The sequence below is a fragment of the Pinus tabuliformis genome, chromosome 6, assembly GCF_031772625.1.
Source record: "Pinus tabuliformis cultivar Carrire ecotype Pingquan chromosome 6, CPIR1, whole genome shotgun sequence".
Taxonomy (NCBI): domain Eukaryota; kingdom Viridiplantae; phylum Streptophyta; class Pinopsida; order Pinales; family Pinaceae; genus Pinus; species Pinus tabuliformis.
The window spans coordinates 289205661-289233048 of NC_142292.1; positions in this window are offsets into that span (position 1 = coordinate 289205661).

The following is a 27388-nucleotide window of genomic DNA, read 5'->3' on the forward strand; positions in this document are numbered from 1 at the left end:
GCTTTTTGTGATACAGGACTTTCCGTATGCCGGAATGGATTTCAGAGGTGATCCGGACATGGTTCTTCCACAGGGAGAACAATGGGACGACAGAGGTACTTTTATTTTCACAAGTTTTCTAGTTATGTATTTTTTGTATTTTTTTTTTTTATATATATCGTCTCAAAATTAATAGTAAAACTTTTTCAAAATGCAGATGTTGGTCCACAGCGTCCAGCCAACCTCCGGCCTTATGATAGACTACATCCAGCTGCACCGGTACCGGTCCCACAGGACGCGACAGCAGAAGTACTAGCTGAGTTGGAGCATGATCTAGAGCGTCTCACGGCAGATATACCTGAGACTACTATGGACGACATTCCTATCAGGCTTCAGCGCTTCGTAGTCGCGGTCCCTGGACCGTTTAGGAGATTTTTGCGTAAGGTAGCCCGCGCAGTGGTGTCGTACAGAGAGCACCACCAGTGATTGACTAGTCACTTTTGTAGTCACATGTGACATTTTTGACTTTTTGTACTATCATTTTGCCGATCATAAGGTGTTTTCAACCTATGATCGAAGACGATGTATATGTTTTTTGACACACTTCTATCTATATATATATCACTATTACCGGCTTATCTTGTTTAACATGTATGATGAAATGTTTTTAAATTTACTTGCATGATTATTATAAATGTCTGTCCAACACTCGAGAAGCAATTGCATCTGCTAATGTATTCAAAGACCTTGGAATATGTTGATATTCAATGTAATCAAATTCACGTTCCAAGAGACGCACTCTCAAAAACAACCTTAATAACACAGGATTTCTAATGGCATAAACTCTATTAAGCTGTAATACAACAAGTTCAGAATCTAACCTCACTATCAAACGTCGAATTCCAAATGAAATAGATTCGGATAATAATTCAACCACTGCACTGTATTCTGCAATGTTATTCGTTGTTTGACCGAGGCTTACCCCATGCATAGAAACTAACTCGTCAGAGGGCGAATAGATAACCCAAGCTGCGGAAGAGATATTCCGTGTATTACGACAAGCACCATCAGCAAATCCAATGTATGTTTGGAGAGGCGTCGACATCTACAATATCAAGAGTAAAACCAAGATAAGCCAGAATAATGACGAAAAACCACACTCGCTAAGCTAAGCACACTGACTAAACTAACACACTTGCTAGCTAGAAAGGAAATCTAACCTATCTAAAAATTTCTCCATACCCATCATTTTAAGCATAATACCTCTTTAGGTAAAGTCCATTTCTGGGTTTACCCAAAGAGTCCCCATCAAAATCAACTAACTCATAAGCCCCTTTTGCTAGCTTTCGCTTTACAATGTAGGGCCCATGCCACATGGGAACGAATTTTCCGGCACCTAGCTTATCGTTAGCTTGATCATATAATAGTACTAGGTCTCCTTCCGAAAAACTTCGAGGGGTTACATTTTTATCGTACTGAGCTTTCATTCGTTTCGCGTGAGTCTCGATAGCTAAAGTAGCGTCACGTCGAGTCTCATCTAATTTAGCCAAGTATAATAACCGTTTCTCCTCTTCGGAAGTAGCTGGAAGTAATTCGACAGCCATTTGAAGTGATGGGATTTCGCATTCAATAGGTAACACAGCTTCTAAGCCATAAACTAGCTGGAAAGGGGTGAAACCTGTTGAATTTTTCACTGAAGTTCGATATGCCCATAGCGCCGAAAATAACATGTTATGCCAATTCGTTCGATGGATACCAATGATCCGTCGAATCATGATGACTAGAACTTTGTTGATTGACTCAACCAAACCGTTGGCTTGCGGATAATAAGGAGTAGAGCTATCGTGGCGCAAACCAAGCTGGCTTGTAAGCTCAGTCATCATGACGTTTCGAAAATGGCTCCCATGGTCAGTAATGATTGCTTGTGGGACACCAAACCTAGTTATGATATGATTGAATACGAAAACTGCAGCTGTCTTGCCGCTTGCGTCGAATGTAGGCATCGCCTCGGCCCATTTTGTAAAATAATCAACCGCGAGGATGATATACGCATGCCCCCCGGCCGAGTGAGGGTTACAAGTAATAAAGTCAATGCCCCATTTGGCGAATGGACCAGCGGCAATTATAGGGTGGAGAGGAGCAGGTGGAGCGCGCATCTTTCGATCAAACACTTGACAGTTGTGGCATGTTCTGACAGCAAGGATACAATCTTTAAACATAGACGGCCAGAAATAGCCAGCGCGCAACACCTTCTGAGCTGTGGCATACCCAGACATATGACCGCCACATGCTCCAGAGTGACAATCATTCAAAACTCTCTCAGCCTCTTCGTGAGTTAAACAACGTCGAAAAACTAAGTCTGCCCCCGGCGATAAAGTGTATCTCCAATAATTCTGTATTGCTGGGATCGAAACCGAATTTTTCGACGGTCTTCCTTGGAAGCTTCAGGCCGAAAGGTTTGGGTTTGGAGATAGATGATTATATCCCCATACCACGGATCTAAAGTGCTAATAAGAAACAAAGATTCGTCCGCAATGGACTCCTCTGCCACAGTCTCTGTGTCAGCACTCGGGAAATCACACATCAATTCCGCAAAAACTAAAGATTTCTTAGACTTGGACTTCTCGAACTCCAAGTCGAACTCTTGCAGGATAACAATCCATTTAGAGTACTTGCCCCCTAGCAGTTGTTTTGTCAAAATATAAATCATAGGGTTGCAATCCGAAATAACTGTAGTCTTGCGGAGAAGAATGTAGTGACGAAAACGCTGGACAGCTTGAACGGCTGCCAGGGCCAATTTCTCCACATGCGAATATTTTAACTCAGTGGGATTTAAGGTTCTACTAAGATAATATATCACATGCTCTGCTTTGAATTCATCTTCTTGAACTAACACCATTCCAATGGTGGAATGCGAAGCTGCGAGGTATAAGAAGTAGTCCTGGTTGTAGTTGGGAGGATGCAATAACGGTGCATGGGTCAACGCGTGTTTCAGTGCATCAAAAGATTGTTGGGCAATCTCGTCCCAAAAGAATTGTGCGTTCTGTTTCAACAACCGTGTAAAACCTTTAGTGACCTCGGCGTAAAAAGTTCGCTTTCCCTTGCAAACTTTGGAGTTGGCGCAAACTCGAAGGAGGAGGCAATTTGATGATAGCCTCGACTTTCGAGGGATCGACGCGAATGCCGGCTTTTGAAACAACAAATCCCAGCAATCGACCTGTTTCTATACAGAAAACACACTTGTGGGGATTCAACCGAATTCGATAATGCCTACACCTCATAAAGATTGCTCGTAGGTGGACAAGGTGATCAGCTCGATGTAAAGAATGAGCAGGCAAATCATCGAGATAGGGTTGCACAATGTGCTTGATGTCATGAAATGCATAAGACATCGCCCGTTGAAAAGTGGCCCCGGCATTCTTAAGTCCAAAAGGTAATTTGCAATAAGCAAATGTCCCCCATGGACAAATGAATGCCGTTTTTGGTTGATCGGCAGGTAGAATATTGATTTGATTATAGCCTGAGAAACCATCCATGAAGGAAAACATCTCACTTCCGGCACAATCATCAATAATTTGATCGATATAAGGCGTAGGATAGTTGTCTTTTGGACAAGCTCGATTGATATCCCTATAGTCGATACAGATTCTTATTGTTCCTTGTTTTTTATTGACGGGAACAATATTCGATACCCAATCCGTTAACGGGATCGGATAAATGAAACCTGCTTTCAACAGCTTTTCGACTTCTGCTTTAATCGCAGCCGCTTTTCGAGGGTGAATCTGACGCAACCGTTGCCGAATGGGTTTAGCATCCGGGTAGGTTTTGATTTCATGAACAACAATGGCAGGATCAATTCCCGGCATTTCCTCGTAAGACCAGGCAAACACGTCGCGGAATTCTTGGAATAGGGCCTTGTAAGTTTGGATTTCTTCTTCAGTACATGCGGCACCTATATGAATGTTCTCCTCGATTCCGGGCTTCACTGAAATATCAATGGGAATAGTACGAGAAATATTCCCTAAATTCAGCTCTGAATCAGAATGTTTCGTTGGATCCTGAGCGTCTTTGACATATTCAGCGGTAAAGATAGATGAAAAATCATTTTCAAATGCATCATCCTTAGGTAAAAACGAAGATCTGTGATGGAGATCTTCCCATGGTAGATCATCTACACTTAGGATTTCGCGAAGTTGTTCGTCAGATGACACTTCTTCGGGAAACGTTATCCGTTCTAAGGGTGAGGTGAAAAGTGACTCTTCACTGACCACATTCATTTGGTCGGTTTCGGTTGAATGAAAGTCGGTAAAAGACATAAGAGCTTCATAAGCAATCTCATACGGACTCAACGGCATAACATCACCGAGTGAGTCTAGCTCAGAGTCAGATGGAACATACCAAGGATCATCATAAATAATGTTTTCTGACGTGATCATATGAATTGTTGCAAACGAAGGGTCTGCATTGAGTGGAGGGAGAGGAAAAGTTCCCAGTAAACCGGAATCCTTAACTAAACCTACACCAATGTCCCTATAAGGGATTGTCGTTTTACCAACATGCTGGATAGTTTCTGAAGAGGTTGGGTCGGATGAAAAGTATGTCAGCTGATCAATAGTCACGATCTTACCGTTATGTGGAAACTTAATGACTCTGAAGACCGATGAAACGACCGCTGTCATAGCATATGACCAACTTCGACCCAAAAGAAGGTTGTAGTCTAGAGGGGCATCAACCACTTCCACATCCAGACTAACGGTTTTACCTTCGACCCCTATAGGCAATTCTTGTAGAATACCAAACGGACGGAACCCACGGCCATCAAAGGCCTTAAGGATGGTGGGGGATTGGTTCAACGAAGGAGAACCAAGCGATCTCCAACATTGAATCGACATAATACACGTAGAAGCTCCCTCATCAATCACAGTCCGATGAATAGGCCTGTTTTTGACTATCACTGGAATTTGGAAAGCCATTTGATGGGGGAGACGCGGTGTACTACTTTCTAGATCAAAGATCATTAGGTTCGGGTCCTGAACATCGACAGCTCCAATAGCCGACAAAAGCAATTTTCGTTGCGCTGGACATGATTGCAGCACTTCGAGTGCCGACATTGCTGAAGGTGAAACAGCTAAGTCTTCAACAATGTTGTAATTCTGGGCTGCTCTCGCATGTGGATTGAAAGCAGACCTTCGAAGTACACCCTTGGCGGGCGGCTTAATCACTAAGTCTGGGTTAGGTTTTTCGATCTGTAGTGGATCGGAACCAGGAGCTGAGGTTGATGGGTTAGAGTGAGAAGATTCTGCTTCCTTACCATCAACAGGAGCCTTACTACCATAATCTTGCGATCGAGTCGCAATCCTGACATGAGACATCATCAAAATGGGTTCTTCACTGGCATTCGAAGAAGAACCTATCATCTTATTCTCCTGCTCTGGAAATGGATTTTTTAACACAGCAGGAGTGGGAGAACCTTTGACTATTTTCACTACCTCGGCCCGATGAGGGCAGTCTCTCGTAAAATGATCTTCTTCACAAATGAGACAAGGATATCGAGGTTTGCGTTTTTCGTCATTGGTTTCCGACTTTTCCGTTTTCTCCTTTGGAGCCTTGTCTGCTTTAGCCTTCTTCTTTCCTTTCTTCTTTCCACCGTTTTTTGATTTGGCCGTAGATGACTCTACAGCGTGAATGTCGGCGGTAAGTTCAGGAGGAGAAGACTCTCCTGTCGGAGAATCAGGCAAAGTGATAATTGGAGTATTGGAGGCCTTGGAAGACTTCTTCTTACTCTTCGTAGTCACGATACCAATCATACCATCAGCGGCATGAGATCCCGAAGGAGCAGCAGCGATTTGGTTTGACTTTGGAAGATCCGGAATTTTCTCGTGTAACGTACCCGACTGAGTGTAAACTAAGTCAAGGTATTGTGCCTGAGCAATGACTTGCTCCTCAGTAACTACTCCGGCCTTAGCTACATCTTCAGTAATTCTTGGTAATAATGATTTGACAAACCATTCAGCTAAGATTTGGTCCGGGATAAAAACTTTCACTAATCTTCTTCGACGTCTCCACTCATGGATGTGATCAGAAATGTACGTGGATGTCGATTGTTTTAGCGAAGTTAATAATTCTGTACCATTATCGTATCTGACTGGTAACTGAAAATGAGTTAAGAACGAGGTAGCTAACTGGCTAAAGTTGTAAAAAGAGGCCCGTGGTAACTCAATGTACCACTTGGCTGCGAGACCAATGAGTGTACGCTGGAAAAGACGTAAGCGGATGGAATCATCTGAGATGGAATTTGATGCACACCAGAGGTGGTAAGTCATCACGTGATTAGACGGATCCTCTCCAGACTTACCTTCGAACTTGGGTATATCGCTGGGCAACTTATTTGGCATTGGCGGCCAGAACTGAAGATATTGAATTGGATCGTTCGTTAGGCGCGTCAAGTCGGGTAAATCTAAAGTCGCATTTGGGATATTATATCCTCCTGGAAAACCAGGATTAACCGGACCGTACTGGGGTTGCTGAGGTGGTTGATAAGTGTACCCAGGATACGGTTGATACTGGTAAACCGGTTGTTGGGCAGCTTGCCCAGGTTGATACTGTCCCTGGTACGGAGGTTGAACAAATTGAGGTTGAGTAGTAACAACCGTACTTGTACCAGGTTGGCCTGCAGGCATCTGGACTGTGGTTTGAACCGTAGGTCCAGACAACGGTACAGATGTCTGAGGAGTGGTTACAGGGACAGTAGAAACCGGAGCTGCCGATACTCCAGAAGTAAGCATGGTAGATGAAGCGGTAGTTGCTGCAGCCGTGTGAGGTGGAGTACCAGGTGCAATTGGCGGCTGAGTAACTACGGAAGTTACAGGGGTCTGAACACTTGACTGGACAGGTTGCGGTTGCTGGGGTGGACCAGGAACTGCAGGTTGTCCTGCTTGAGGTACCGACTGTATACTTGGTTGCGACATCTGTTGACCCTGTGACGGATCCCATGTTAACATTCCAGGGTATTGACTCGTAACAGGTTGAGGATACTGAGATCCATAGCCGTATTGAGGATAGGGTTGATAACTGTAAGGTGCAGTCCCATATGATTGCCCTTGAGGTGGTTGATAACCTTGACCAGGGTATTGACCCGTAGGTTGATAACCTTGAGGTAAATACGAATACTGGGGTTGACCTTGACCTTGAGGTTGGTATCCTTGAGGTTGATACCCTTGGGGTTGATACCCTTGGGGTTGCCATCCTTGAGGTTGCCATCCTTGAGGTTGATATTGATACTGAGGTTGACTTTGGGGTACATATTGAGGCTGGGGTTGATACCCTTGGGGTTGATACCCTTGAGGTTGCCCCCCAGTCACGAATGAAGTACCTTGAGGTTGCCCCCCAGGCATTAACGAAGGTTGCCCCCCAGGCGGTAATTGGCCACCTTGAGGTTGGTTAATGGGAGTTGAACCTGACATCATATAAACATCACCTATACTCAATGGTACATTACCACTGTTTCCAACTAATAACCCATGATCAATGGGTTGAGGAGATGCTCCCGCAAAGGTACCAGAAAGTGATTGATACCCAGTAGGAACAGAAGGACCGCCATGTAAAAATGATTCAGGACTTTGTGAAAACACAGATGACTGACCAGACATATTTACAGGAGAATGAATTCCTCTAGGTGGAATAGGAGTACGAGGTGTAGAAAAACCTACTGAGTTGTCTAAAAAATTGGTTAATGCAAGGTACCAAGATTCACTTCTAGGAGGACTGTAAAAGATGGATTCACGCTCCCTTAGATCAAGGGTAATTAGATCTTCAGAATCAGAAACGCCTATTTCTTCCTCTGGAACAAGTTCTTCTATAGCAATTAATCCAACAGGAAGATTTTCGGTGATAATTCTTTCTATTCTTGGTGAATCAGGAACACTAGGAGTTGGAGTAACAGGTTCGGAAATTTCAGGTTCTTCGCCTGTTTCACTGGCAGATGAAAAACTACCAGCAAGCTCGGAAACTGTAACAGCTTCGGGATTGTAACCTGTTTCTAAACTTTGGTAATCTGGATGGACTACCAAGGAAAATTCTCCTTCTTCAGGTGATCCTACTCTACTGCCACTAGGAGGAGTTACAAGGACCTTTAACCCTTCTAAATTACCTGGGTCGTCTCGAGGAGGGGATCCCCTAAGTCTACGGGATCTTCTCAACAATTCGGCCACAGAAACAACTTCAGGAGACTGGCCCGCAATTCGACGGGACCTTCTCGGTAATTCCGCCACAATTAAAGATTTTTAACTACAACACACGAAAACAAAGTAAAAATTTCAAATCAAACCACCTAAAGTCTTCTAAAGAACCAAACAAATTTGAAGCACACGCCTAAATAATCTAGAGCGTCAAACCACACACAAACAGTAGTCTTCCGGACCAAAAGCGCTAGTTGGTGATTAGGCCCAACCTCGCAGGATTCAGTACAGAAATGGCGGGTGGAACAGTTACCCCGGCAACCTGCTTAATGAATAGACTGGACCAAGTTCCTCCACTTTAACCGTCTCGAAGTGAAGCGAACCCCCCAGAAAATCCAAGTGAGTATAACCGACGTCTGCTCCAGGTACAGTGGGACCTTCCCTCCACCGTCACCTTGGGTAGAATCCTAGATATTATGGCCACTAAGGTTACCAATCACAACAATTACACCTGGGGGAACAGTCTAAACTCCGACAGCACGCAAGGGCAGAGTAGCAAGCTCCAATCCCCTTACCGGCTCCTTGACAACAATCCAAGGTTTACCGATAAGTGACCCCTGGCTCCTCGACAATGGTTAATCCGAGGTTTACCGTTTGTAATACGTACTGCCTGGCGTCGTTCCCAACGAGGGAGGAATGATCCCCTCACTGGTTCGGACACGAGCTCGTGCTTCTCCTTTAAGAGGAGCTTTCCCAGAATGTAACTGAAACAATTGGATTTGTTCTACTCAAGATAGACTATCTGTTTGGTTTTGTAGTCTTGGAGAGTTAAGTACTCACCTACTCCAAGACCCTAGCCTAAGCTATGTTGGTGCTTCAGAGCCCTAGAAAAATAAAGATTACTAGATTGATTTTAATTTAAGCGTTACTTTTAAGGTTGTTTCTTAAGTCAAAAGGTGATGGAAGTGAAACCAGTGGTGTGTTGACTCGACTCGAAACCACTACAAAATGCACCTAGAATGATTTATCCACTACTTTACTTTTTCGATGAATTGCTTAACTAAAAAGTTGAGAGAATGCAATCTTTATAAAAGCAACTTCTTAATTGAAGACAATCAAAGAAACAATTCGTTTTTCTTTTCCAAGCATAAAAACATAACCTCTCTTTACATGCACGAAAAAAACTCTTTTCTTCTTTCAAAAACAAAAAGCTACTTGAAACAAGACTTTTTAAAGAAGATGTTTTTGTATTTTTCTTTTATTAAAGCAAATAAATCTAATATAACCAAAAAATCAATCTTAACAACTCTTAAAATCTATGAAAATGCACTCATAAGCAAACTAAAGGCAAATTTACTCTAAGCAATCTTAACGAGGCCAAAACTAACAATGATTATTTCTAAGGTGTTTTACTTGATCACAATCAAATCAAGGACTAGCTTATTGCAGAATCAAAAACTAGCCAAAACAAAACTCTAATCTTTTTGTTCTTTTTGTAAAATGGAAATCAATACTTTATAAACAAGCAATTCGAAATTTGACCCAAAACAACTCAAATGGCAAGTTGCTCACACAAAGAGACTTTACGACAGGCCCGACTTCTAAGAAGGTTGACTAACCAGAGAGATCTAAGGCTGGACAACTTTCTACTATCAAAGTCACTACAAAACCTATCCAAAAATCAAACCCTAGGTCTAAACTTCGTTGAAAACCACTAAAACACTCAAAGCTCACAAAACAAGTTCAGGTGAAAATTCTTGACAGGGTACTAAAGGATCTGGGCAGAAAACACTAAGGAAAATCAAAATCTAAAAGGAATTTAAAGCAAAAATGGAATTTTCTTAAGTTTTACAGGAAGACGCAGGCAACCCGTTGTCACAGGTGCGGCCCCGCTCTGTGCAAATGGAAACAGCGCGTCCAAAGACGCACTGTGCAGTACTCAGAGGGTGCGTCCTTCTGGAAAAATGAAGAAAAACCAAATCTAACTAAATCTAAAGCTAAGCCACCCAAATACTAATTCTCACAGTCAAAAACCAGAAAATAAAAATGATTTTCTCAAAGCAAAGTTCATATAAAGGAAAAGACTCTCTCATTAATGGATTCCCCAGTGGAGTCGCCAATTTGTCACACGGAATTTGTCAAGGGTGCGGACACGACTGACCTTCCTAGAAGTCTAAGACGTTCTAATGACAAACAAGACAAAATGGAGTGATCTTTCTCTAAATACACCTTTTACAACATGAAAACTACAAGTGTTTAGGCTTACCTTATTCCAAAACGCTGTTGTTGAAGTCCGTTCTTGACGATCCGGATGAGCTCCTCCTTCAAGTCAATTCCTGCAACCACAAACAATCAAACAATTACCAAGCACTTGCATTTCATATAATAAAACATATATTCAACATGCAGACCAAGGAACACATGAAATAACTCATTAACACAAGCTATTGAGAAAAATAAACCAGTTTGTATTAATAACGAAACAAAGAAACTCTTACAACCTGGCCTTGGTGTTGTGCAAGTTCCTCCCAGGGTCCATCAAGGGTTTTCCTCTACTTTGACAAAGCTCACCCTCTCCCAAGTAGAATCAAGTGAAGACAATCTCTCCTCACAAAGGCTCTAATGGAAGACCTAAATCCTGCAGCATTTACCCAAAGAAAATGTATAGCTCCAACCTCTTCTCCTTCTGGCTCAATGCCTTTATTTATAGTGCTGTAAAGAGGTTATTCAGGTCCACTATCAATGGGATCATCCCCCTCTTTGGGTGGGATAGCTCCCTTATTGATGGGATAAGTTCCCCCTTAATAGAGATACATGAACCAACTGGAGGCGCATCCATTTCATCAAACCGACCTCTAGAATGTTCTAGAAGTAACCACAAGTAACTTTTTCAAGATAAAACTCGCGCATTTTGCCTTTTACAGAGGGACGCACCTGTCCCTTAACATACAGAGCGTCCACGGACGCAGATTTTGTGAACATGGTCAGCGTCCCCGCAGGTAAGGCTAGAGAGAACCTGCGACCCCAGAGATAAACATAGTTTTTACAAGACTTTCTCTCTTCTTTGAGTTTGAGATGGATAACAGAGGCATGAGACTTGCCTAAGAGGGTAGCATGACTGTTTGATTTGAGCCATACTAACTGTAAGTAGTCAAGGTGACATTTTTTAGTGTAACAGTAACCTTTGGAGAAGTAATAAAGAGAAGTTTTGCATCATTTCTATGTATCTTTTTCCTGTTTTGTGCATATAATGTATCAGATATAAATTTCATTTCTATTGTTTATATGATGTGTGAACTTATATGACTGTGTTGATAAAGTGAATATAAGATAAGGTATCAGTTTACGCAAAGGTAACTAACAGTTATAAGAAGATAAGTAAGATATGTGGTGTAACTTGGGGAAATAGTGCAGATTGTTGCTTTAGCAGCGTGAAAGCACCTTAGCCCCTGGTTAGGGCTACATGAAGGCGATTATAAGATTGTGAAGGCCTCGCAGGTCATGATAGTGCACGAAGTGACCTGCGTGAAGGTATTCACAGTTGGACTAAACCGACCCCCTAGACATCTCAAGGGTGCAGAAACTTGGTTCCAGCATTCCCCATACTGCTTCGGGTGAGACCTCAGTCCGCGCTCCATGGGTTGTTGCCGAAAGGGCCAGTAATGTAGGGATTTGTTTGGCTAATTAACTCCAAACCTGGTTCAGGCCCCTAAAGACAACAAATAGTTCCATTATTGGGACCGGAATCTGCATAGAGATGTCTGATGTCTTATCATTGGAATCCAACTAAGAAGGAAATTGAAGGTTGGTTGAATAGAAGGATTCACGAGTTCGTGGCACAGAAAAACAAGAATGTGCAACTGACAAAAGAGGAGTAGTTAGATTGCGACCTGTACACAGAGATCCACGAAATTTTCTTCGCATCTTTCCCTACAGAGTTGTATGAGTGGATCGTGAAGTTAGCAGATAGCCAAGGAAGGTGGAAACTTGACAATCCTATTGTGTGGACCCAGAGTTGGTGCGTTGATTAGAAGCATTAGAGGATAATATCGCACGTGATGTTGATCACTGGCTCAATAAGATTATGGGAGGATTCATTACTGAGTTCGTGATAGATACTTCAATTAGCTATAGCGAGGCAGAGCAATGCTTTCTCAAAAGACCACGAGGTAAGTACGTAAAGTCTCTGAATACTTGGATTAAAATGCTATTGTGTGAAAAGATGGTTATGCAATTACCTTGATGTCCAGAGCTACACGAAGTGGAAAAACCTATAGAAATGAAGGAAGTAAGTGACAAGAGAATAGCCCTTTGATTTCAGCTCCGCGAGGAGATGAGGAAGAGCTCATGAAGGTCTCACCATGGACTATGATCCATTTGATAAGGCAAAGGATTTTGTGCATACCAACCCCACCCACACCACCACCAGCTTCACCGCCATCACCTCCATCCTCATTCGTACCACCTCCACCACCGCGAGTCAATATGGCAAGCGCGATAAAGTTGCATGTGTTCAAGGGAGTAGGAAATGAAGATCCAGACCAGTTTTGGTTCGTGATAAGGGCCGTATGGGAAGTGCAGGGAGTTACAAATGATAATATAAAGAAAGCAACGCTAGTCAGCACCCTACAAGACTGCACGCTGACCTAGTATATTAAGCATTCTAATGACAATCCAAATGTGGGAATCGCGGATATCCAAATTGTGATAAATAAGGAATTTAGTAGACCGAAGTCAGAAATGCAGTTGATCATTGGATTCAAAGAGATCACAATGCTACCATGCAAGACCCTTTTGGAGCTAGATCAAAGATTGAAGTGTACGATTTGCAAAGCTAATATGACTTTGATGGATGGACAGCACCATGAATGGTTTGTAGCATCGCTAACGCCACATTTGAGGAACGCGTTGTCGGAATAGAGGTTAACGACTCAGGTATAGGTCTTGGAGATCTCGATGGGGCTGCATGAAACCTTGATGCAAAATCCTAATTTGGGAGTTTAGAAAATCCGCACGCAGTTGAAAAACTTATGCCTTGAGATGCAGAGTTTGAAACAGGACAGGACAGCCCAACCAGAAGTGTGAGAAGAGGTGTGGCGTGTAAAATCCAAGGTTCAGGGTCATGATAAGGGACACTACCCTGTGTTCGTGAATTACCTTGCGGGAGGATGACTGATTTCGTTAAGGCTGGAAGCACATGCAGGACCTAGCGTGGCACCTTCTTTGTGGTGCGCGATTTTTCAAATAGGAGGAAAGCATGCTATGGAAAACTGCCATTTGTTACAGAAGTACATGCAGAATTTGAAAACAGTTGTTCTGTAATTTTTGTAGGTTGATTGGACATGATGAGCATGCTTGTAGAAGCTATGAGCTGATGATGGATAAAACTCCTACCTATAGAGTTCAGGCCAAAACGAGGCCCCTAGACACGAATGTAAGAGTGGCGCAAATTGGATTTCAAGGGCACGGACGAGGCTGAGGTGGAGGAGGACCTGGACGAGGTCGTGGATAGTTGATATGCTACAATTGCGAAGGGCTAGGACATTATGCCCGTGATTGTATGAACCCAACGCGTCCATCATGTTTGTATTGTACCTTGTTTGATCATGAGATGGAATATTATCCTACGCTGATAGCTAGGATACACGACAAGGGAGCGCTACCGCCTCCCGCGACTCAGAACCTGTAGATAATGAGGGCTGAGCCACACGAGGAAGATCCAAATGTGAACATTGTGCTCTAAAGTGGAATTGTGATGGTGGATTATAAAGGTAAACATCCCAAAGATAGTAATTGGGTTCGCAAGGATCCGACGAAAGAAGCAGAGTTTGATTTGGAGCGCGCTAAGGAAACCTTCATTGAAGCTAAGAAGGGCTTCGTTGGTGCCTCCACTTCAAAAAACAAAGATAGACCAGAGCTATAAATGGACCCATATATGCTTACGACATTCCTGGAAACATGCATGAAGCTACTATGCGACAGTAAAGCTGTAAAAGGATTGCAGGAACTCATTAACAGATGCACTGGGATCACGCGAGGAGAACTGTACATAGTCTGGAAGATTGGAAAACACAAGACTAGGATAGGGAGAGAAATGAGGCTAACTACATAGATTTGAGAATATGAGATGGATCAAGTAATTCTAGACTTAGGATTGGATGTGAATATTCTACCGAAGCAGGCATGGGGGCACATGGGGAGGCGTACATTGCAGTGGTCTCCTATCCAGCTACAAATGGCGAACCAGCAAAAGATAATACCTATGGGGAGATTGCAGGGAATCACCATGGATATTGAGGGAGAGAGCGCGCTAACAGACTTTGAAGTGATAGAGATTGTTGATGAAAACAATCCCTACCCTGCACTCTTAGGAATTTATTGGGCCACTGACATGAACGAGGTGATTAATCTGAAGAAGCACAAGATGATTTTTGAGAAGAAGTCTCTACACATAGTTATACCTTTAGACCCTGCTGAGGGATCGTGCTACATAGAGTCGGTGCACGACTATGAAAGCAACGATGATTTGGATTGCATCTACAAGATAACTGCGTGAGAGCAAGACTTGGTAAATTCCACCGCAGACGGACACATCTCATGGGAGTGCGAAAGCTCCTGTATGTCAGATTCTGATGAGGAGATAGAGTGATGGTAGAATCGGTTACACAAGGTAACCATGTTGAACTATAATATGATGAAAAAATAGTTGTGATGTGTATCGACAGAAGTGAGGGATCTTCCTATTTATGATGGGTTAAGTGAGGTAGATACTTTCCTATATAAGTTTGAAAGGGAGGTGTCGAAAAAGCAACGTTTCCAGGCCTTGAATTGGGTACTGCCCGCTACTCTCATAAGGTGGTGGGGTGCGCACAAAGGGAGCTTTGAAGACTAGCGCGAATGCAGGAGAATGATGTGCACACAGTTTGGGAAGCCTAAGGTGTGACTAGCAAACAAGTATGATGGATAGGATGATCCATGTGCACACCTAGCCAAATGGACGAAGGTCTATGGAGAAAATACACAACCTGAGTGGGTGCACCTATCCTGTCATACCCTAGATGTTATACCCATGAATTGGTATATAGAGACGGAGCTCCACCATGGGACAAGTGAATGGGATATCCTACATGAAGGGTTCATGATGACCTTCAGTTTTGAGGATAGATGGTGGGACAACGTTGATGAAGCGCTACAAGAGGTAAAGGCAGCTATCTTTAGGATACCATAGGAGCTGGTAGAATCAATTCAGCCTAAATGGGCTACTCAAATAAGCTGTGCACTAGAATGTTACAATGTAAGCACTGAAGAAGAAGACAAAGATCCGAGGAAAATTAACATTCCAGAAACAAAAGGCCATCGTGAGGTTCAAGGACCACAGATTGAGAACCCTGACATCACCGCGCCAGTAAAAATGAAGCGGGTGAACATTGGTATGGAGGCCAAACCTAAGTTTGCAATGCTTGGTGACTACTGGGACGAAGCGATGGTGGATAAGGTCGTTGAGTTACTCCACGAGTACCAAGACTTATTCCCGACCAAATTTACGAATTTAAAGGGAATCATAGGAGATTTAGGAATGATGAGGATCATGTTAAAACCCGACACAAAGCCAGTTAAGCAGAGGCCTTACCTCTTAAATCCAAAATACAAGGAGAAGGTCTGCATAGAACTAGACAAAATTCTCGCAGCAGGAATCATTGAGCCGGTGGAAGAATCCGATTGGGTAAGTCCAGTGGTGGTGCAGGAAAAGAAGTAGAAGGACGAGATAAGAATATGCGTGGATTTCAGAAAATTGAATGACGCTTGTGTGCATGATCAATTCCCAACTCCATTCACAGATGAGGTGTTGGAATATGTCGGTGGGCAGGAAGCATATTCTTTCACTGGCGGGTTCTCAGGGTACCACCAGATCAAAACTGCGCTGAAAGATAGGAGCAAGACAACCTTCACGACTGAGTGGGGCTTCTTTCAATACGCTGTCATGCCATTTGGGTTGAAGAATGCATCAGCCATATTTTTGCACATGGTTGTTGCAGCATTTAAGGAATATATTCACAAGTTCTTGTAAGTTTATTTTGACGATGAGACTGTATTTGGGCTAGTTAAGCACCATGTAGCGAGCTTACGCTTGATGTTGGATACCTGCCGAAGATACTAAATCGCGCTTAACCTCAAGAAGTGTATGTTCCTCGTTCCTTTTGGGAACCTGTTGGGACATGTGGTTTGCAAATAGGGACTAATGGTAGATCCCATGAAGATTGTGGTGATTCTAAATTTGGAAGTGTCGCGAAGTGTGAAATAGTTGCGCCCTACCTTGGGACATATAGAGTACTACAAGAAGTTCGTTAATAGCTATGCCTAGATCACCGCACCGATGGAAAAGTTGTTGAAAAAAGATGTCACGTTCTATTGGAATGATGACTGTAAGAAAAGCCTGGATGTATTGAAAGAAAAGATGGTCACTACGCCGATCGTGGTCTTCCAGAACTGGGACAAGGAGTTTCATGTCCATGTTGGCGCATCATGTATAGCGTTGGGAGTGGTACTAACACAGGATGGTGGCGAGGGCTTGGACCACCCTATCGCGTTCACAAGTCATAGATTGTCTAAAGCAGAAAAGAACTATTCCACCATTGAATGCGAGGGACTGGCTATGGTGTATGCACTCCAGAAATATCGACACTACTTGCTAGGGGGACACTTCAAAATGTATACAGATCATTCCGTGCTGAAATACTTGGTCAATAAGCCTGTGTTGGGGGGGTGCATATGCAGATGGATTTTATTGTTCCAAGAATATGATTTTGAAGTTGTTGTGAAACCTGGATGATTGAACGCAGGACTGGATCACCTATCACACATTGAGACAGGAGAGGAACCTACTAGTCTATAGGAAGGATAACCTGACACATAACTCTTTGATGTGCACGTAGAAGATGGACATTTTGAAGATATAATCCACTTTCTTACGACTGGAACTATGCCGAAAGAGTACTCCGTCCAACAGAAGAAGGAACTAGTGGTGCGCGCAATAGATTTCTATGTCATTGTGGGGAACCTATATAAGATGGGCAATGATGAGATACTACGAAGGTATGTAACTGAATTTGAAAGAAACCATATCCTTGCAGACGTGCATGGGGGCGCTGCGAGAGGACATTATGCAGGGAGAGCAACCACACAGAAGATTCTTCGTGCAAGGTTGTGGCGGCCGACCCTTCATCAGGATTCAAAAGCACATCGCAAGGCCTGTGACGTATGTCAAAGAACAGGTAAACCATAACGGAGGGACGAGATGCCTTTGAATCTAGCCCTTTGAAAAGTGGGTGATCGACTTCTTAGGACATATCAAACCTCAAGGAAAAACGAGCGCAAGATATATTATCACTGCGACAAAGTACCTTACTCGTTGGGCAGAAGCGCAGTCGGTAAATGATTACATGACCACAAAGTTTCTGTTTGAACACGTATTGACATGATTTGGACGTCCGAAGATCTTGATGAGCGACTGCGGTACACATTTCCTGAATGAGACAATCAGTGCGCTGATAGAAGAGTTTCAGGTGTATCATCAGAAAAGCACACCGTATCACCCACAAGCCAATGAGACAGTAGAAGCATTTAACAAAGTATTGGAGACTGCACTGACCAAAGTATGCAATGTGCAACAAAGTGATTGGGACCTGCGTGTACCTGCAGTATTATGGGCTTATAGGACGACATGCAAGAAACTAATGGGACAGACACCTTTCCAGCTAGTCTATGGAGTGGAAGTCATAATGTTGATGGAATACATCGTGCCTAGTCTACGCATAGTAGTGCTTACAGGTATGATAGACCGCAGAGCCCTGGAGGAAAGACTCACGCAGTTGGAGGAACTCGAGGAAGAATGATTTCTGGCTTGCTTTCACCAACAGGTACAAAATCAACATGAAAAGTCCTGGCACAGTCGACATATTAAGTTTCACACCATAAAGGCAAACGATTTGGTGTTACTGTATTATAGTAAGTTTGATAAATTCCCAGGAAAATTCAGAATGCATTGGCTTGGACTGTATGTTATTAAGGAGGTCACAGATGGAGGGGCGGTGCAGTTGGTAAAGTTAAATGGAGAACCTTTACCGAGAAGAGTGAATGGAAATTGGTTGAAGCCATACACGGGTGGCCTAGCTATCTGACTAGCCCACCAAAGCACAGTCTTAGTGCTCTAGGTTGCTGAAAGGAGGCGCAGGACTATAAACAAATGCAGGGAAGCAGTTTAGATATAGTAGTCTCTGAACAACCCATGCAGGAGATACAGCAGGCAGCTACTTAGTGCGTTGTCGATCTTACAGTAGTTCAGACAGAGTTGGGAGGTCTTCACACGAAGATCTCCACACTGATAGAGTGACTCGAGAGTGAGTCATGATGTTTGTGTTGGGGGCCTGCTGGGTGAGGGATCCCCCAAGGGAAGTTTTGGGGCTTAAAACCTAGATTCTGACTAAATCTGATGTAAAGTCTCTATGTTTCGTGGGCACGGAGTGCAAGCTTGTAAATGAGTCATAGGATTGTCCGCCCTCATCTTTGTAATGTAATGTCGGCTTTAGAGATCTACCCATGGTCCGTGGACCATGGGATTGTATAAATAGAGCGAGGCTCTAAGTCTTAAATCACCGAATGATAGTCATGAATGAAGGATGAAGAATTGAGTCTTATCTAAGTGTCGAGTCGAGTCTTTGGGTCGAAGAGTAGGAGAAGGCTCTATAGCTGAGTCCGCAAAGGCCTAGTATTCTGCAGCTGAGTGCGCAGGGCAAGTTGAGTCTGTAACCTTTGGAGAAGTAATAAAGAGAAGTTTTACATCATTTTTTGTGTCTTTTTCTTGTTTTGTGCATAGAATGTATCGAATATAAATTGCATTTCTATTTTTTATATGATGTGTGAAATTATATGAATGTGTTGATAAATTGAATATAAGATAAGGTATCAGTTGACACGAAGGTAACTAACAGTTATAAGAAGATAAGTAATATCTGTGGTGTAACTTGGGGAAATAGTGTAGATTGTTGCTTTAGCAGCGCGAAAGCACCTCATCCCATAGTTAGGGCTGTGTGAAGGTGATTATAACAGATTGCAAAGGCCTCGCAGGTCAGGATAGTGTGTGAAGTGACCTGCGAGAAGGTATTCATATTTGGACTAAACCAACCCCTCAAACATCTCAAGGGTGTAGAAAATTGGTTCAAACATCCCCCCATACTTCTTTGGGTGAGACCTGAGTTCACGCTCCGCAGGCTATTGCCAAAAGGGCCAGTAATGTAGGGATTTGTTTGGCTAATTAACCCAAAACCTAGGTGAGGCCCCCTAAAGCCAACACACCTCCACCTCCACCACGATTTAGTATGGAAAATACAGTGAAGTTTCCTTTGTTCAAAGGCTTGGGAAATGAGGACCTGGACCAATTTTGGTTCATTGTGAGGGTTGTATGGGAAGCTCAAGGGATTATAGATGATCACATAAAGAAGGCGACACTGGTTACTGCTCTGCAAGATCGAATGCTAACCTGGTATATTAAGTACTCTACTGATAACCTGAATGTTGGAGTAGCAGACATCTAGGCAGCACTAAATAGGGAATTTAGCAGGCCTAAATTTGAGGCACAATCGATTGTGGGAATCAAAGAGATCGCGATGCGACCAAGTGAGACGCATTGGGAACTTGATCAGAGGCTAAAGTGTACAATCTGTGAAGCCAACATGAATTTGATAGATGGAAAGCATCGCAAGTGGTTTGTGGCTTACCTACTACCACACTTAAGAAGTGCGTTGTCACAGCAGAAGATAACAACTGAGGCAGAGGCCTTGGAGATTTCTATGAGACTACATGAGACTCTGATGCAAGATCCTAATCTAGGAGTTCAACAAATCCATGCACAGCTGAAGAATCTGTGCCTTGAGATGTAAAGTCTAAAGCAGGACAGGACGGTTCAACTAGAGGTACACGAGGAGGTATGGTGCTTGAAATGCAAGAGTCAGGGTCATGACAAAGACCATTGCCCAGTCTTTGCAAATTACATTGCAAGAGGAGGACTGATGCCTTTAAGGCCGGAAGCTCAAATAGGACCTAGCGTGGGGCCTGCATTATGGTGTGCTATCTGTCAAGTAGCTGGAAAACATGCCATAGATAACTGTCACTTGCTATAGAAGTATGTACAAGCACCGCAACAGCTGTTCTGCAACTTTTGTAGGTTAGTAGGACATGATGAGCGTACTTGCAGGAGTTATGAATTGATGATGGACAAAACTCCCGCCTACAGGGTTCAGGCCGAAATGCAGCCCCTTGACTAGAATGCAAGGATGGTACGGACAAGATTTCATGGGCACTATTATAGGAAAATTTAGTGTCTTTTCGAATGACTAACCCCTAGACCTAGTAGCAATTCTAGAACAATAGTTAAAGTAATTCCATTGCTTTTCCTATAGCCAACAGATAAAAGAAAGAGGAGAAAAAGTACCAACCTGTATCTTTCACTCAATCCCTCTTCCCTTTGACCACTTTTGCCACTCCCTTCCGTACTTAACTCGCTTGAAAGGTACCTACACACAAGCTGAGACAGAAAACCATCAAAGCATACATATTGATCTATTAACTAAACATATTATAGAATCGAAAGTACACTATACATCACATGAACACATGAATGGAAAAAGCATAGAACTCTTTATTCATAGAAGGAAAGATTACAACCCATGTAGATGCATGTCTGATTCAGTGTCATCCTTTCAGCTTCAAACCGTTCTTTCCTCATGGAAACAAAAATTTGACATGAAAACATTACTCTCTCTACTAATCTCTTTCCAACAGCATTTCCTTAGCTCAAGAAGTTTCAACCTTAGACCAGCCTTGAATGCCTGGTCCTTTTATAGCTGAAAAGACGAGGTTTGGCCATTAATGGCCCTCATGAATGCTTTGCCATATTTGGGAAGTGGTTCCATGGAGGAAGGGACAATGGATTAAGGTTCATTCATCTCCTTCCTAATCCAAAAATGAGCCCAATCCCTCTAGAAACATCTAGAAGCATCCATTGGATGAGGAATCCAATGGATTCATTGCAAAAATTTGATGGATCTCGCTCATCGCAGGTGATACAAAGGCCAGGTGCTATGCATAGCACCCTGACAGTGTAGTGTCTGCCATTCATTGCAGCCAGATAGAAGGCCACCTGCGATGGTCTACTTAGGGACATTTTTTGGATGAATGGTGTCATGAAACTCTTGGGAAGCAAGCATGATGTAGGTTAACTTCATTAGGGAATGAAAACAACTGAATTAGGGGTTGATATACAATTTTCCTGTCATAGATGCCCCCTAAAGCATGAAGTCAAAAATAACCATGTCGAGTGGGGTGCTTTACCATTTGGAGAGAAGGTTTCGAAGCGGAAGGTGACCTACATCAGTTACAATACAAATATCATGATACTTTGATTTTTTTGTCACAATTTTGTTGAGGGAAGGTATACCCATGCTCAGCTTATAAACTTCATTACATGTACAAATATAGTCGTCTACAGATATAGACCCATGAATGGATGACCATGAATGTAAGGCCATTGTACATTTGATATAGTAGTCCTGAAAAATATTTCGCAGCCTGGATGGATGAAACTAGATCTGGGGTCTTCAATCTCATCCAATCTTTCACTCAAGTACAAGTCTAACCATGTGAATAGATGATCTAAAGTTGAACATGGAGAGCCATCGTCTCATTACTAGCCAATGATGTAAATCATTAGCAGACGCAAGAGGAATCACCGATAATGATAATGACCCTTAAGGTACTGCAGTACATTCTGCATGGTGTGAATAAATTATTTGATGTCGAACACCATACGAAGTCTTCCGGTTGAAGGCCATTGATGTCAACCTATCATTGGAAGCGAGAAACCTACCATTGATGTATGCAAGCCTCAAGGTACTGAAGGGGTGTTTCTAAGTCAACTTCTTGCATGATGCGCTGATGTCAACAAGAAGCGACTCGTCACAGGAGGGCCTTAATGTATCCCACATCAACGACACGAAACGAGGTAAATAATTTTTGAGATGAAACATTGACTGATGACACAAGGTTCAAGAATGGCATGCATGAAAATGAAGGTTTACTATATTGTAAAGGATGAAGTTTTGAACTGAATGAATTTTCTTGAACATATCGACGACACTGAAGTGAATTGGTAGCATTGACCCAAAACAAAGTGATGGATGATATGATAGACCAACGGTGTGATAACCATCAAGCTAAATGACCCAACCCACATAGTCACGATGATGAGGTGAAAGTGTCATGTTCAAGAGCAACCTGCTACCATAAAGTGTTCCCAGCATTTTCCATTTTCCCCAGTCATTTCTGAACAGTACCTCTTTATTTTTTATGAAGCTTGAGGAGGATAACATATGCTTCTTGTATAATTCCACCCTTCGGGTGAATCCATCACTATTTAATGTTTTAATGAGTCTAGCAAAGGTGAAACTTGGTCTTGTCTAGATGGACAAGTTTGTTGCTATTTAATGTTTTTTAACGAGTTTAATGACAAAGATAACTCGGTCCTTTTCACATTTAGAGAGTCTGAAAAGGGACTAAAAGGAAACTCCAAAAGTTCTTTTTCGTAAATTTGTCTCTCAAGTCCAAAAAAGCATAAAACAATATAAGAGAGAACCTATTGATCCTGTTCGATCAACGAGTACCTTTTTCATATTTAATCTATCTCAGCCCAAAGAAGGGGTAAAACTATACTGAGTAGATATCGATTCTAATCCATTAACAAGGTAGAAACGACAAGCACTCGGCAATCTTTTCATGTTTAGAGAGTCTAAAAAGAGCTTAAAGAGGACTCCATTTTAAGGAAGGAGTGGTGTCTAAGGTAGCAACTGGTTCCGGTGATATTGGAACATCTCAAAACATGTTGATTTATTTCAAGAGGTTGGATAATAAGACCACTCATTACAACCATTCCTTAAAAAGGTAAAACAACCAAGTGAAAGCGTATGATCGGCCAAAGAGATGGTGGCAATGGGATGAAAACAACCAAGGCTCATCTGATGAAAGAGGTTGATAGAATGGCAATCACGAGGGTTAAACAAGAAATGGGTTCATTTTTAGACAAGATTGAACCATAGGGAACTGTTCTTGGATTCAGTTTCATGTTTACACAAGCTTGAAATGACAAACTATGCTTGGATTTAGTTTCATTTTTACACAAGCTTAAAACGAAAAACTATGCTTGAATTGGTTTACATGCTCCCAGCATGATGAAAAGGAGAGTCTCCTGTAACCAGATGGAAGTCACTGCAGTGAATTAGGACAGTTATCCAACACCTATTTGGCTTCGTCCAGATAGACAAAGGTTAATGGGGTGATTCCCTTCACATAACCTATAGGAAAACTTAACTTTACCATTAGGTGCATGCCCCCCAAGCTTCATTACATTCACCTAAGTAGACTACTCATGGCTATCAAGTGGATGGAATGAAGGTTCTTTTATGAGATCAAGTGAAAGACTCGACTAGGATTTTACGAGATCTACTCAAAGACTCGACTTGGAACTTTTCTCCAAGGGACCTTGTTTCATTTTAAAAAGAGCTTGACACAAGACAAGGAACTATGCTCATACCCTTAGTTTCATTTTTTAATGAGGTTGACACAAGACCAAGAACTGTCCTCATACTCCTTGTTTCATTTTTTACCGAGGTTGACACAAGTCCAGGAATCATCCTCATATTCCTTGTTTCATTTTTTAATGAGGTCGACACAAGACCAGGAACTATCCTTGTGGACTAGTTTCATTTTTTAACGAGGTTGACACAGTAAAATAACTATCCTCATAGACCCTTGTTTCATTTTTTTAATGAGGTTGACACAAGACAGCGAACTATCCTCAAAGACCCTTGTTTCATTTTTTAATGAGGTTGACACAAGACAACGAACTATCCTCGGATCTGTTTCATTTTTTAATGAGGTTGACACAATAAAAGAACTATACTCAGATATTTCGATCACAACTCATAAGTGGTCATGAAGGAGAGATCTGGTTCCAATGCCCCCAGTACATGATGTACAACATCACTGAATTGATCATCAATTGAAGTAGGTATGGAACAGGTTGCCACATAATTAACCCGTGGCGGGGATGATACCATTGGTATAAAAGGACCATTTAGGGAAGATGGTTGACTAGGAGCCATATTTGGACTGGGAAATGAAAGCAGGTCAACGGTGACAATTTTGCCTTTATGCGGGAAACAAATCACTCGTAATAGTGTTGAAAAAATAGCTCCCATGCCATAAACATAGTCGCGCCCAAGAAGTAAATTATAATCTAAAGGGCCTAGGACCACCATCACGTTTAGATAAATGGTTTTCCCTCACAAAGTAATAGGTAACTGAGGGAGGAAATCTAATGGTTGATTGGTTCCTCTATTAAAACCCAACAGATTCTGTGTAACAGGCACAAGCGGTGGCAAACCAAGCGCTTGCCAAGTAGTTGAGGAAAGGATGCTCACAAATGCACCTTCATCTATAAAAGTGCTAGATACAATCATATTACAAACTTGTACTATGATTTGGAAGGGCATATAAGAAGGAAGGCAGAATCCTACCAGTCGATTCCAATCAAAGGAAGTGACTAGAATACTTGGAGGGGGTACCGTAGAAATGAGAGGATTAACCCCTTGAGTTACATGAATGAGAGGATTTTCCTCCTGTCTTGATGGAACAAGAGGATTTCCCCCAAGCTCATTTGAATCTGAAGAAACAAAAAGAATTTGAGTGGTATCATTTTCACTCTCTTTGGGAATGGCACGATTTACTGAAGGTGAAACTGGGTCAATTATTACCTTGACCTGTTGATTTGGGTCGAGTATAGACTCAGAGGATTCACCTTCAGAGAGAGTGGGTTTGACCGACGGTTGATTTGAGTCAGTCAGTTCATCAACTAGTGAAGGATTTAGGGAAAGTTTCCTGTAACCAGATGGAAATTGCTACAGTGAAGCAGGATGGTTATCCAACACTCTTTTGGCTTCATCCAGATAGGACAAAGGTGAATGGGGTGATTCCCTTCACATAACCTACAAGGAAACTTGACTTTTCCCTTATTTCCATGAACTTTACTATCACTAGTTGATAGTATGCCACCAACATGATCTCCAAAGGTCAATGACACGAGATGATGTGAACGAGAAGAACATTCTTCTAAGATCTGAGGAATATCAGGACAATTTTTAAGAAGATGGTCTCCCGCACAAAGTTTGCATGGATATCGAACTTTGTGAGGCTTGACGGACGATTTCTCATCAGATGTTGCATTCAAAGCAATGGTTGCTTGGTTTCCCCTCTGCTGAAATTGCTTCTTCTTCTTCTTCTTATTCCCTTTCTTCTTCTTCTTAGCCACCTAGTTACCAGTACCAATACTTTCACCAGGTGAAGAGGAAGAAGGGGAGGAAGAAACAAATGAGGAAGAAGGCAAAGGGTCAACTTTAGGATCAACTGGAGGTTGATTTTGTCCAATTGGAGGAGTACTCGATCGTGGAGAAATCATGACATTTTAACCCAAGGAGGTTGAAAACAACCATACTAGCAGGCCAATGGTAAATCCCAGAAGGGACAATGTAGCCATATATGGAGCACCAATATTTCCAAATGGAGGAAAAGGACTAGGATTCCCATCAAAAGGAATTCCTTGATTGGTGGACTCTAGATTTCTCACCATATGTTTCAACCTAAGATCAACTAAAAAAAAAGTGTGGAGGATGTTTTCCCTGGTCAATTAACTTTTACGACACTAGAACTTAACTTTGATTTTTCATTTTTTAAGAGTCGAGAAAAAGCAAAAGATTACTCTAGTCTCTTTCGTCGTTTAATGAGCTTGAAAGGACAAGCACTCAGATGGACCTTTTCTTTTAAGGAGTCGAAAAGGAGCAAAAGTGACTACTCTGGAGATATTAAGCAAGAGGGTTTACCAAACTAATCACAAAACTACAATATACACCTTGGTGGTAAATTAAAGAGAAATTACCAAGGATTTACCATACGGCAGTCAGTCTTCCCGAATGTTGTGTTCGGTGCATTGTGATCGGTAAGGCAGCAGACTCGGCTTCCTAGGGATAAAGGATTTAAACCTATTAGGGTCTCCCACTATATACATGACGGTACAGGGAGCACAAGTCTGTACTAGTACTTACTGGTTCAGAGAGGAGGAATCACCCAACCTCAATGAAACGATAGCCACTAGCTTTTAAGACGCCAGAACACGTCTCTAGCCTAGACACCTCTAGATGTTTGCATTAAATTCCAATGTGTTATTACGTTAACTGAAGTTAATTTTAGGTTGATCTTGTTTAAAAATTTCCTTTGGGTTTCACCACAAGATTTTTTCCAAGATTCCTAAGAATGCAGCTAAATGAGAAGCACTCTTTCCATTTTGCTTTCAACAATGAAAATCCTAACTAATAAGGGATAGAGAAAACAAGTACTTTTTGGATCAAACAACAAAGAGCACTCACTAATGCATTTCCCTAACCATTCCATTTAAGCACACACAATCAAACTCTAAGATGCAATTACATGTATTTCTTTTTCTTTTCAGTTCTCCTTAATGTGAATTATGCACTAAGAAAAGCAAATGCACAATGATTCAAAATCTCATTTCACAAAAATGTCGATTTATGACAATTTCACTTAAAGATAAAGGAAGACTAAACGACACTTTTAACTTTAAGGAAACGAAGATTCTTGACACTTAAACGAAAATATGAATCAGATGCACAAGTAGACCAATTGATTATTTTAATGAAGGAATATTTTACAACACTTCGTATTTGACAAAAAAATCGACTAAAACTACTTTTGACAATGGACTGCAAATGATAAAACAAATACATAAACAAACATTTAACAATACGATCTAAAATGGGTCGAAACAAGGAAACGAAGATTGCTTTCAGAGACAAGAAGTCATCTAAATCCAAAAAACAATTCAAACAACTGAAAATTGACTTAAGGCTTCAACTCCTAGATGGGAAAACTGATCCAAAAGGAATCAGCACAGGCCAGCATGACAGATAGTGCGATGCATAGCACTGTCTCTATGTAGAGGGTGCAATGCATAGCACCCTATCAGTTACAGAGCTGCGATGATTACAGAATGACAATTTTATGCTCAAAATTGACTCAAATTTCAGTAAATTGAACCTGAATTCAATGAGAAA